Source organism: Pteropus medius, unplaced genomic scaffold (assembly GCF_902729225.1).
Source record: "Pteropus medius unplaced genomic scaffold, Ma_sr-lr_union100, whole genome shotgun sequence".
Classification (NCBI taxonomy): Eukaryota; Metazoa; Chordata; class Mammalia; order Chiroptera; family Pteropodidae; genus Pteropus; species Pteropus medius.
Genome location: NW_024341894.1, coordinates 2,292,266 through 2,305,176, shown reverse-complemented (window position 1 = coordinate 2,305,176; position 12,911 = coordinate 2,292,266). Strand labels below are relative to the sequence as shown.

The 12,911-nt window shown below is 40.2% G+C and overlaps 1 pseudogene; it reads right to left on the bottom strand.

Annotated features, from left to right (window-relative positions):
• Positions 1–10,696: 10,696 nt before the first annotated feature.
• Positions 10,697–10,815, bottom strand: LOC120598335 (uncharacterized; annotated as a pseudogene).
• Positions 10,816–12,911: the final 2,096 nt, after the last annotated feature.

Genomic DNA, 12,911 nt, shown 5'->3' with positions numbered 1-12,911 from the left:
CATATTGCTCCTGTTTGAATCACTCTTTCTTGTTATTTCCTCAATTGACTTATCTTTTAACACTCAGTCTACCTCTGGTCTGAGTGTCCCTCCTATGACATTCCTCCTGGCATACCTTCATCCCAGATTACGACCATCTAAACGTCTGTCTCCCTCCACAGACTGTGAGCCCCTGAGGACAGGGGTTTTGTTTTATTTCTCTTTACCTAGGACCTATCTGTAGTAAACCTGAACAAATATTTGTTGAAGATTGTCTTGAATCAGAATCCATATAATATTGGAGGAAATGCATTTTTAACCGTTCTTGGCATTGACTCATTGTTGCACTCAAAAAAAAAAAGAGAAGTTCTGAAATTAGGTAAACTCTCAAGATTCATTTATTGAAACGCACCCCTCCCCGCCACTCTGCCCTAAGGACTCCTCTATCTGGCATTGTTCCAGGCTTTGGGGTACGAAAATGAGTAAGAGTCCGTTTCTGCACCCACACAGAATGAGTGTAATGTCAGAGCCGCACATCAGGTATTCAGTGGGTGCTGTGACTGTCCCCTGATACCTGAGGCCTGTAGCCTGTCCTCTGATGCCTGTGTTCTAAAGAGCTGGTATAGAGATTGGACAGGGAAGTCCAGAGCTGTTGGATTCCACTCTCCCCGCCACACCCCATAGGTGTCAAAATGATGTAGAAAGAGCAGCAGCCATCCAGGGGTCAGGCCTTGGTTAATAATGTCTTATTTTCATACTTTCAAGCCATCTGTTTCCCTCAGACTCTTAATGAGGAAGAAAGCAGTGGGGCCAAGGTGTAATCTAGGGTGTACTTGGTTCCCTGGCCAACTCCCATTTTCAAACCTGGTTCTTGGGTGAGCTTTGCTATCATAGGTTGCATGACTTCAGGCAACTTGCTTCCTTTCCTTTGAGAGAGGTTTCAAACTTTTATAAGTATCTGCTTACCAAAAAAGTGGGATGAGGTCACGTCTAAGGTTTCTTCCAGGAAGCCTGGATCTATGACAGCTTGAAGCAGGCCCTGAAATCCATCAGCGGGAGCACTTTGATCGGGCAGATACCCCATGGCCCACAAATTGGGCCTTCCTTCTTCCCAGCTGTGTGATTGGCGTCTCACCAATATGGTCATAGCTTCTGGTCAAGAGAACCAGTGCACTGCCTCTGAACTGCCAGAACCTTATTGCCGATCGGTTAAAGCCATCTTAAATCTAAATGAAAGTCCATGAACTAAAACAGCCAAGTGACCTCAGAAAGAAGGAGGTGAAATTCTGAGCACAGGGTGGCAAGTCTGTTTATTTGCTTCCTAATTCTAATTAGAAAAAGGAAGAGCGTCGGGAGTCTTTAGTGACTCACATCCTAATAGCCTGGTTATAATTTATTAATCCCTTTCATCAAATTTTCATCATCTCTTTCCCCAGGAGTCTAAGACTGACTCAAATGTATTTATTGTTTCTAGGTGGGGTGTCATTAAATATTTGGCATCTCCTCAAGCTGGTTGGGAAACTGGATTATATACCACGTGAAGGCCCACAATTTCTGAAGGGAAAGGCATGAACTGATAGAACATGAGGCAGAATGAGTGATATAGGCAGATACACATATGTTTATTCTTTAAAATATTAATAACCTCGTGTTTCTCTCCAACACTGACAATGCAAGTCAGCTATTTCACTTTCTCCTGTGAGTTTTGCTCACTGGCCAATCCGGTGGTTTTCTTTAAAGTGGAATTTCAGCACGAAGAGTAAATGTGTCATGCTTATTCTTTAAATGTGAAATGATTACCACAATAAAGTTAGTTAACACATCCATCACCTCAAATAGTTACCATTTTGTGTGTGTGTGTGTGTATGTGTGTGTGGTAAGAATATTTAAAAACTACTCAGTGAATTTCAAATATGCAATACAGTATCGTCACCTGTAGTCACTGTGCTGTACATTAGATCCTCAGGACTTATTTATCTTATAACTGAAAGTTTGCACCCTTTGACCAATATCTCTCTATTCTCTCTTCCCCGCCAGCCTCTGGCAACCACCATTCTACTCTGTTAATGTATTTCTGTGAGATCAACTTTTTTTGATTCCAGATGTAACTGAGATCATATAGTATTTGTCTTTCTCTACATGACATTTCACTTACATAATGTTCTCACATTATGTAATGTTTTCCCATGTTGTCACAAATGGTAGGGTTTCCTTCTTTTTTAATGACTGAATTGTGTGTGTGTATTAAATTTTCTTTATTCATTCATTCATTCATTCATTCATTCATTCATTCATCCATTGACAGACATTTAGGTTGTTTCCATGTCTTGGCTCTTGTGAATAATGCTGCAATGAACATATGGTGCAGATATCTCTTTGAGATGGTGATTTCTTTTCCTTTGGATATGTAGCCAGAAGTGGGTTTGTTGGATTATATGGTAATTCCATTTTTAATTTTTTGAGACCCTCCATACCATTTTCTATAACGGCTGTACCAATTTACACTCCCACCAACAGTACACAAAAGTGCCCTTTCTCCACATCCTTGCTAAAATTTGTCATCTCGTCTTTTTGATAATAGCCATTCTGAAAGATGTAAGGTGATATCTCACTGTAGTTTTGATTTGCATTTATTTACCTGACAATTAGTGACGGTGAGTACCTTGGGCTAACTTCTACTAACTTTGGGCTTCTTTCTACTAACTTTATTTCTTTCCTTCTATTAACTTTGGGCTTAAAATGAGTCTTATTTTCCTAGTTCCTTGAGGTATAAAGCTAGGTTATTTATTTGAGATCTTTATTTTTTCTTAAGGCAGGTGTTTATAGTTATAAACTTTCCTCTTAGAACTGATTTTGCTGCATCCCATAAGTTTTGGTACACTGCGTTCCTATTTCACTTGTCTCAAGATATTTTTTAATTTAACTTTTGATTTCCTCTTTGACCCATTTGTTATTCAGGAGTGTGTTATTTAATTCCATGTATTTGTTAATTTTCTTCCTGTTATTGATTTCTAGTTTCATACCACTGTGGTTGGAAAAGATACATTATATGATTTCAATCTTCTTGAAATTATTAAGATTTGTTTTGTGGCCTGACATATGATTGATCCTGGAGAAAGTTCCATGTGTGCTTGAGAAGAATGTGTCTTCTGCTGCTGTTGGACGGAATGTGTTATATACCTGTTAGGTCTACTTGGTCTGCAGTACTGTTCAAATCTTATTTTTCGTTATTAATTTTCTGTCTAGATGATCTGTTCATTGTTGTGAGCGGGTTATTATAGTCCCTTAATATTATCTCATGGCCATTTATTTCTCTTTTTGGTTCTGTTAATATTTGCTTTATATATTTAGGTGCTTTGATGTTGGGTGCATAAACATTTATAATTGTTATATCCTCTTAAATTGACTGACCGCTTTGGCATTATATAAAAACCTTTTTTCGTCTCCTGTGACCAATTTGACTTAAAGTCTTTTTGTCTGTATAAGTATAGCCACCCCTGCTTCCTTTTTGTTTCCATTTGCTTGGAATATCTTTTTACATTCCCTTCACTTTCAGCCTATATATGTTCTTAAAACTAAAGTGAATCTTTTGTAGGCAGCATGCCATTGGATCTTGTTTTTTAATCCATTCAGCCAGCCTATATCTTTTGGTTGGATAATTTAATACATTTGTGTTTAAAGTCATTAATGATAACTATAGACTTACTATTGCCATTTTGTTCATAGTTTTCTGACTTTTCTTCTGACTTTAGATTTTTTGTTTCTTTCTTCCTCTCTTATTATCTTGCCTTGTAATTTGATGACTTTTTGTGGTGATATGATTCCTTTCTCCTACTCTTTTGTATATCTACAATAGGTTTTTACTCTGTGGTTACTATGAGATTTATATAAATATAATTATAACATTCTGTTTTAAGCTGATAACAATCTAACTTTGATTGCATACAAAAACTCTATACTTTTACCTCATCCTTCCCCTCAAATTTTAGGTTATTGAATGTTACAATTTATATCTTTTTGATATTGTGTATCCAATAACAAGTTATTATAGTTATAGTTATTTTTAATGCATTTATTTTCTTAACTTTTACACTAGAGTTGAAAGTGACTTATGCTCCACCATTACAATATTAAAGCATTCTGATTTTGACTATATATTTACCTTTACCAGTGAGTTTTGTACATTCGTATATATTTACATTGTTAATTAGTATACTTTCATTTCAGCTTGAAGAACTACCTTTAGCATTTCTTGTAAGGCAGGTCTAGTGGTGAACTCCCTCAGCTTTTGTTTGTCACGCTTTTATTCATTCTATTCTCTTTACCTGCAATGCATCAAAATATGTGGCAACATTATTAAGGCTCTATCGTTAGCACAAATAAGAAAAGGACCTCAGGAATCATTTTAAAGATCAGGAAACTGAGGCCTCGAATGGTGAATTGACTCAGATGGAAAAGGGGTCTAAAGAGTCAATCTTCTTTTGAGGGCGTAAACTCTTCTATAGCAGTTCCACTAAAAGTTTACCTGTCGTGGCTAGTTCCCATCCAGAGACAAGGACCTTACAATCTTCAGAGGCAGCCTTTCCGTCATGGAGAGCTTAATCATTAGAAAGGTTTTCTTCAACCCACTACCTCCCTTTACCTTCTCTTCTGTGGTCTTCGGTTTTCCCTGAAGACAACCTTTGCCTCTGGTAAACAAGAGTGGAGCCAGATGCTGGGTGGCCCCAGAGTGGGAAGAATCTCGAGAGGGAGACAGCCAAGTTTGACACAAACACCAGCGATCCCAGGTTCATCTACCCTACATAGAATTGTTCTCCGGATATGGTAGAACATTAACTATTCACGTGACTTGTTCTGATTAGGGAAAGGGATCCGTTCACACGGTCTAGCTTAGTTTATTGGAATTCTACAACAGATTTTAGTACTAAGGCCTTGGCTAATAATTTCTTATTTTAGTACCTTTGAGCATATCTGTCTCCCTTGTACTCTTCATGAAGAAGAAAGTGGTTGGGCAAAGGCAGAATTTTGGGTATACCTGGTTCCCCTGGCCAAATCCTGTTTTCATATCACCTCTCAAGCTTATGACTTCTGTTACAGTGGACACTGACACTGTACACACTTTGGCTCACATAAATTAACATTTAACTCACACAGTGCATCTTTGGGCTCACATTGTTCATTTTTGGTCTCCTTTCCTGGCTATGAGATGCCTCACTGGCCTCATCTCATGGCATCATCCATGCCAAGAATTTATTCACACAGTTCAGACAGGCCAGCACCCCCAGCTTCCTTATCTACCAAAGTTTTCCTTGAAGAATAGAACCTCCAACCATCTTTATTGGCATATCTTGAGAGTTCACACACTCACAATACAGACCCTTTTACCTTTCCTACCAACAGGCCATGTATTAACCTAAGTTACCGAGATCTACAAATCCAATATTTATAGTTGTTCTTAATGATGCAAACCAGTTCCTTCCCAAGAGCTGTCTCAAACACATTGTTCCATGGTAATGGCAAGGTGATTATTTTCATGGAAGGAGATGGGAAACTCAGTCATTGCCCATTTCTGACCATCCTAAAGACAGCTGGCCAAGGGCCTCAAGGTTTCCCAAGGTTTGGTTACATCATGTCTAAAATCTGTGAACATCTCACACTCAGCCTACTGATGAGCAAGCATTATCTGGGAAAGCTCACTCTGGATTGCTAGAATATTTTTAAAGAAAGAAACAATGAAAACTTCACAAAGTACAAATCCTAGAAAGCAAGGTGGGTGATGACATCAAACTTTCCGTTATGTTTCAAAGTATTTACTTGAACAATGGATAGTATTTGTATTGAATTTCTTACTAGTGGGTCTTTAGAGGGGATATGCACTGCTTGCTGTTGTCGATATTTTCTTAAGAACATTACCTTCGGTCACCACAGTATATATGATTTTGGCCAAAAATCAAATCACATGAGGAAAAATTTGATCTTCAAGTGACATTGGTTATTATTACAATGATAACAGTAAAAGCTAACTATATACGAGCAACCCAAGTGTTAAGCAGTTTATATATATTATCTTTAATCATTATATCTGCAGGAAAATATGTATTATTGGTAGTGATAAGATGGCAAGATGTATATTGGTAGTGATAAGATGGCAAGATATTTTGCTGAGATCTGAAAGTTATGAGTCCCTAATCAGCTGCCAACTTTGTCTGACAGTAGTCCTGCTACCTCTGTGATCAAGGTACACATGAACAAAGCTAGTCAGAGAAAAATGTTTACAATCATAGAGCGAGCTTTGGCACAAACTCTTCCCATCCTAGTGAGATAGGCTAGACTATGTCTGAATCATAAGGACTGACTTTGTGCTTCTGGATGGACTAAGACCTATGTGAAAAACCATCCTAACTCAACCTAAAAACTATCATTCCATTGAGCAGAACCAAGGAAGGAAACACTCAAGGGAAAAAAGCTTAAAAAAAAAAAAAAGAGTGTTTTCCAAATATCTAATGCTTAAATCTCTCGCCCTACCCACCCTTACAAAATTAATGGCTCGAGGGCGTGGTCTCATAAGGTACAGAAGCCCTAGGCTCTTCTTAGTCACTAGACTTATAGATATAATCAATTCAAAAAAAGTAAAAGGATCCAATAGGGCATGCCATGTGGAAGGGAGAATTTTTAAAGTTCTTTGTTCTTCCTGTTGAAAGCTCCTCTTGTTAGTACAGAAATGGCATATTACTGAGATGTGCACAGATGCTCTCTGCTTCTGAACCATGGCCACCATCTCCAATCAATGATAGCTCTCATTCTTCCCAAACCTAAAATCTTTCTCAACACGATGCCCTAGCAGCTATATTAGATACACTGGAATTGGCAAGTGTTTTAAATCCTTTTACCTTCATTATCTTAGCACCTAGTAGAGCAGTGCCAATCGCTCATGTCAGAAAACTCCTGTTTATGTGTAAACTGTGTGAGAAGGTGCTCTAGCTTTCCTTCCCAGAAGTTAGAGCCTGCAGCCATCATGCCCTCATATTTTGATTTTGGTTCTTTAACTCAGGAATGTAGCCTTGGGCCAGAAAAATCAAGAGTATCAGAAAAGTCCTGCCTGACCTCTCTTGAGGCCTTTTCTCTAATCCTTGCCTCTTCTCTTATTTCTAGACCTAGAACTAATGAATGAGCAGCTCAGCCCCTTTCCCTCATGGTTACCTGCTATGTAGGCCATGTGGTCTTACCTGTTCTAACTTCTGTCTAGAAATATAGTCAGTCACTTTGTACAGCCAAGCTCACCAGACAGGTTTTTATACAGTATGCATGGACGAATGAAGTAACCGCCCACCTCCCCCCAAAATAAAAAATAATGTACATCCTGGATAAATTCTAAACCAGATAGAAAGTTAGGACAATAGGTATAAAACTGGGACTTTCCTGAGCATATCTAGGTATAAGATCACTCTAGTCAATATTCTCTCTAAGAAATGCATGACATCAGTCCCATACCTACAGAATGTAGAAATCACAAGCATATCTCAAGATCAATGTGACTTCGCATTTACCCTCCAGCCTAGTGTCTGGACTAGAAGCAGATGAAGTAGATTTCTCATACCATTTCCTTATTTCCCAAATGAAAAATGCCCAGGGATACTTTTTAAAAAATACCTATGGCATGTGACCATCAATATGTAAAACAGGACAGCTCCGGGAATGGAGATAAGATGAAGCTGATCCCTGACCCTTGGATGCTGCTCAATCCCTAGAGGTGGGCTCTCAAAAGGAGTCTTTTAATCCATTTAATCCCGGGTCTTTATTTCCTGACATATGGCTTTGAGATTAGCTTGTATATTCCAGATGCCACAGTGAATTCTGGCACAACCATTTGTCTTTTCGACCCTTCGTAACTTTGGAAAAGTGGGACACATGAGAGCCAGTGGTGGATGGACCCAATTCAGGAGGTATGACAATTGCTGCAGCAGAAGATGCCTGATTGCAGCTACTGAAGAAGGGACTTGGTTTCTATCTTGCTTCTACAGCTCCCACGCTGGAATCAAGCAGCAGCAGAAAAAACAAGGTGAAAAGGGAGCTCTTGACAGAAGCTGAGAATTTTTTTTCCCTCTGTGGCAAAGAAAGACTGATTAAAATAGAAAGGGATGTGCAATGATAACTAGATAGTGTGGTGGCAAATGTGAGCATTTCTGTTGCAGTCATGGTTTGTTGCTCTTGGAAGTCCATGATGTAGTTTTCAGCTTGTTAGCCACATGGTTAATATGAGAGAACATGACTTTTCAGCTTAGTGTAGAGAGTGTGGGACAGCACAAAAGAGGCCTTTGTATAGCCCTTGGGACTTTGAACCTCCTTTCTCAGTAGTCACATGTGGGACTGAATGGGACATAGAAGCAGTGACGAGGATTAGAGAAATCATATTGCCAAGGTACTACTAGGACTGTTCTGGTAATTCATGATTTTTTTCTCTTGTGGGAGACATCCATGCCTTTGGTAGGTCTGGTCATGGAGCCCATTGGACTAAGAAGAGATAAACAAAAGGTTGGCCTCTAGAGGGCGCACTACATCTCCCCTCTGGTGTAGATCAAGTCAAGGGCGGCTTGAATTACAGTTCTCCAGAACGACAGGCAGGTTGAAAAGTCCTGGGCTCCGCTTTGACTGTCCTGCACTTTGCATCTTCTCTTTGGGGGATCGGACTCCAGAACTTCCTCTCATCTCGTAAGTGAGGAGTGGCTAAGAGGCCACTTTTAGTGCTTCAAAGGCCAGTAGAAACCAAACTGTGGCGTGCGAGTGAAAAAAGGCGTAAGTGGGAGGCTTAGTCAGGCTGCCCTAAGCTTTAGGGAGTGGCTAGCTTTCTCTCCTCCAGAGTTAGGTCACAGCTTGAGGAAAGGGTACGCTATAGGTCAGTTAGCCTGCTTCTGGCCAAGGATTCAAGCCATGGGTTGAATGGAATTCCAGGCTCACATCAGACAGCCCAAACTACCAAGACATTCTATTAGGGTTTGGAACCATGATTAGTAGTAAAAAGTGTGGTTCTCTGCCTTGCTTTTGTTCACCTTTCAAGGACTCCACAGATCTGCAGAAAATGGCTGCATAAGATCTGGAGGTCCCAGTCCTGGCTTCTTACACACGACATTAACCTTAAGCATCTTTAATGTATGATTGAGGCCGTATGGCTTAGAAGTAGCGGAACCAGAATTGACCCTTTCCTCCAACTCTTCTTCCCATTGCACTCCTGGTCTGGGAGTCAGGGTGTATGCATTCCAGCCCTACCTTTGTCACCTGCTATGGGACACCAGGAAAGCTCTCTCTCTCTCTCTCTCAGCTTCCTCATCTGACAAATGGTTGGCTCTCACTAGGCCTTCTTCAAATCTTACATTTAATAATTCACTACATTATCACAGCTCTTAATGTTTTGATTAAAGGACTTGGTATTTTAATCTTTTTTTTTTTTTTTTAAGTCATCAAATCAGGAATTCAAGCCCGTAGCCAATGAACTCTCCACCCCGTTATGAGAAACAATCCCCAGAATCTCAAGGCCTTCCCTGGGGGAGGATTCTGCGAGCGCATAACTTATTTTTTTCTTAAGAAAACAAAACTCTTGTGACGTCCTTCCCCCCAGTAAAGTCAGTGACTTTCAACTTCCTTTCCCTTCCAAGTCCTCGCAGAATTTTAGGCAAATGAAAGCAGGAACATTTGATTTTCTCCCCAGATGTTTTGATCACAGAAGGGCCACATATGTGCACACATTCCTGGATATTTTTAGATTTTTACAGGCTCCAAAGTTCTGCTTTTTCACTCTGCGCTGTGTGGCCGCTGTTGGGAGATGCTCTGCCAAGGCAGCTGAGGCAGAGGCTGATGATAGAGGGCTTGGTACAGAGAATGCTCCCCAAGCAGCCTCACTCAGTGACACTCCCAGAAGTTGCTCTGAGCAATCCTTGCAGACTGCAAGGCTTCAGCCTCTGAGGCCTCTCTGGCCACTAAGAGGAAACAATCCACTGCCTTTTGGGAATTATGGATTACACAGACTCTCCTTGGGAGAGGTCTGGCTGCACATCCCTTAAAACCCACACTAAGACCCCAATAAAGAGGTAGCAGGTATAGTGGAGGAAATATTGGGCAAAAAGTCAGGAGATGTGCATCTGGCTGACTATATGACCAGTTACTTTTCTCTACTGGGTCTTAGTTTCTCCGTCTGCAAAATGGGATGCATCACACATGTAGCCTAGGCATCTATAAACTACAGCCTGCAAGTTGGCCGCCTGTTTTTATAAAGTCATACTGAAACAGAGCTGGTCCCATTTGTTTATCTGTGGCTCAGCTACCATGGCAGAGTTGACTGGTAGTGATAGAAACCACTTGACCCACAGACTGAAAATATTCACTCTTTGGACCGTTAAGAAAAAGGTCGCTGACCTCTCATAAATCAGATGCTGCATTCACCATTCCAGGATGTGCTAAAGGCATCCTACTGCCGGCACTGGGACTCTCCTCCTTTCTCTTGGAGGAGGGGTGATAGCAGTTAATGCCCCCAGGAGCAGTCCTTAGCCCATGACGGATAGAAGTCGGGGGTCACTCTCCAGCTTCCTCATCTCACAGGTTGGAAAATCCTGAAATGTGGGTTGGTTTGTTTGTTTTTTAATATTTTAGGTGAGGCAACCCTTGGTTGACCTCACAGATTGCAAGGACCTAGTCAGCTTACAATCCCTTATTTTTAAATTTTTTACGCCTATAGCACCTGATCTTCCTAGGTGGTCTCCCATCCAAGTACTAGCCAGGCCCGACCCTGCTTAGCTTCCGAGATCAGACAGGATCCAGCTTGTTCAGGGGAGCATGGCCATAGACCTGAAATGTGTTTCGTGTTGTTTTCTAGATGGCCTCAGAAGAACTGCACTCCAAATGACCATAACAGTAGCCTCCTCGTCACCACACCCTGTACTGACTTCCTCCCCTGCTCTGTCTCCCCTCTCCTACCAGCGCTTTCTAGGTTCCATTCTTCCTCAAACCTCTTGCACTCTAATCTTGGATTCAGGGTCTGCTTCTGAGGGTATGCAGTCTAAGACAGAACATAAGTTCTAAGACCGAACATGAGTCTGATGCACCTTCTGTTTTTCCCCTTTTGACTGGCATTCTACTTGCATTAAGCTGCAAACTGACTTCTGCGCTTAGATGAAATACCACAAGACAGAACATGGGATGTGTTTTTCTGAATGGTCACCACAGCGATGGATGACACACCCTGGAAGTGCAGGGGAATTTGTTCTCCATGTGGTGCACCTTGACCATAAGAAGGAAACTGACAGACACACATCCCCTGCTTTCCCCAACTTTGGACTTCTGTGACGTGTCATTTCTCTTTGCAAACCTTCTGGGGAATTTTCGTGCACTAGAAAAGCCTACTTGCCAAGAGACCTACTGTGTTTCTTTGGTACCTCGTTGAGTAGTTGTGTGTGGTGGTTACCTGAGTAATGATTCAGGCATTTTCTTTTGTCTCACTTCCTAATTTTTTCTTAACCCTAACCACCTTGAGTTTGCACTTCCCAAGGAAAGTCCCAGTTCTATACCCTTGCCTTAGGCTCTGCTTTCTAGAGGTTGTGAGCTAAGGCAAGGAGTTGGTTTAAATATCTCTTAAGACTCTTTCGGTTCTGATATACTAGACTTATGTTAAATTCTATTCTTTACATACCTAGGGATAAAAAATATTATATATCTACTGTACTGGACACAAAGCACCATTTAATTCTCATAGTGATTAGTTTCTGAGGTATGCTTGTTACAGTATCAATCAGACCAACAGAGGATGTTATAATAATAAATATTAATAATACTTATTAAGTTCTATATGCTAGGCCTTAAGTTAAATACTTTAAATGTTGTAACTATTTGATCCTTGTAAACCTTATTGGGTTCTCTTATTGTCCTCATTTTGCATAAGAAAATGAAGTTTAGAAAGGGTAAGCCATTTATCCTGAGTTGCAGAGTAAGCGGCCAACCCAAGATGTGAAACCAGGTCTGACAGATTCCAAAGGCCATGTTAAAAATTATATGCTTTACTAAATCTGATATAAAAAAATATGATACTCTCTTAAAACGTCTTTGAATAGACACTTCACCAATGAAGATATATGAATGGCAAATAAGCCCATGAAAATATGTCCAATATCATTAGTCATTAGGAAAATGCAAACTAAAACCATAATAAGACACTATCACACCCACTAGAATGGCTAAAATTAAAAAGACTGACCATACCTGGTGTTGGTGAGGATGTGGAATAACTGCGCTCTCAGACGCTTCTCACGGGAATGTAAAATGGCACGATTAATTTGGAAAACACTTTGGCAGGTTTCTTAAAAAGTTAAGCACAAATTGACCATATGACCCAGCTAATTCACTCCTAGGTATTTAGTCAAGAAAAATGAAAACATATATCCACCCAAAGACTTGTATACGAATGTTTATGGCGACTTTATTTAATAGCCCCAGAATGGAAACGGCCTAAATGTCCATCAGCAGGTGAATGGGTAAGCAAACTGTAGTAGATCCATACAATGGAATACCACTCCATTGTAAGAAAAAGGAATAAACTTCTGATACATGCAACGGCATGAACGAATCTTAAAGTGATTGTGCCGAAAGAATTCAGACAAAAATGAGTACAGACTGTATGATCTCATTTATATAAAGTTCCAGAAAATGCAATAATAGCACTAGAAAGCAGGTCAATGAATGTCTGTGTGTGTGTGTGGGAGGGGGGGCAGTGAGCAGCGAAAAAGAGGTAAGAAGGATGGATATAATAAAGGAGCATGAGGAAACGTAGGGGTGGTAGTTATGTTCATTGTCTCAAACAGGGTGATGATGTCATGGGAGTATACAAGTCAACTCTTAACAAATCATACAATTTAAATAAGTGCAGTTAATTATAGGACAATTATATCTCA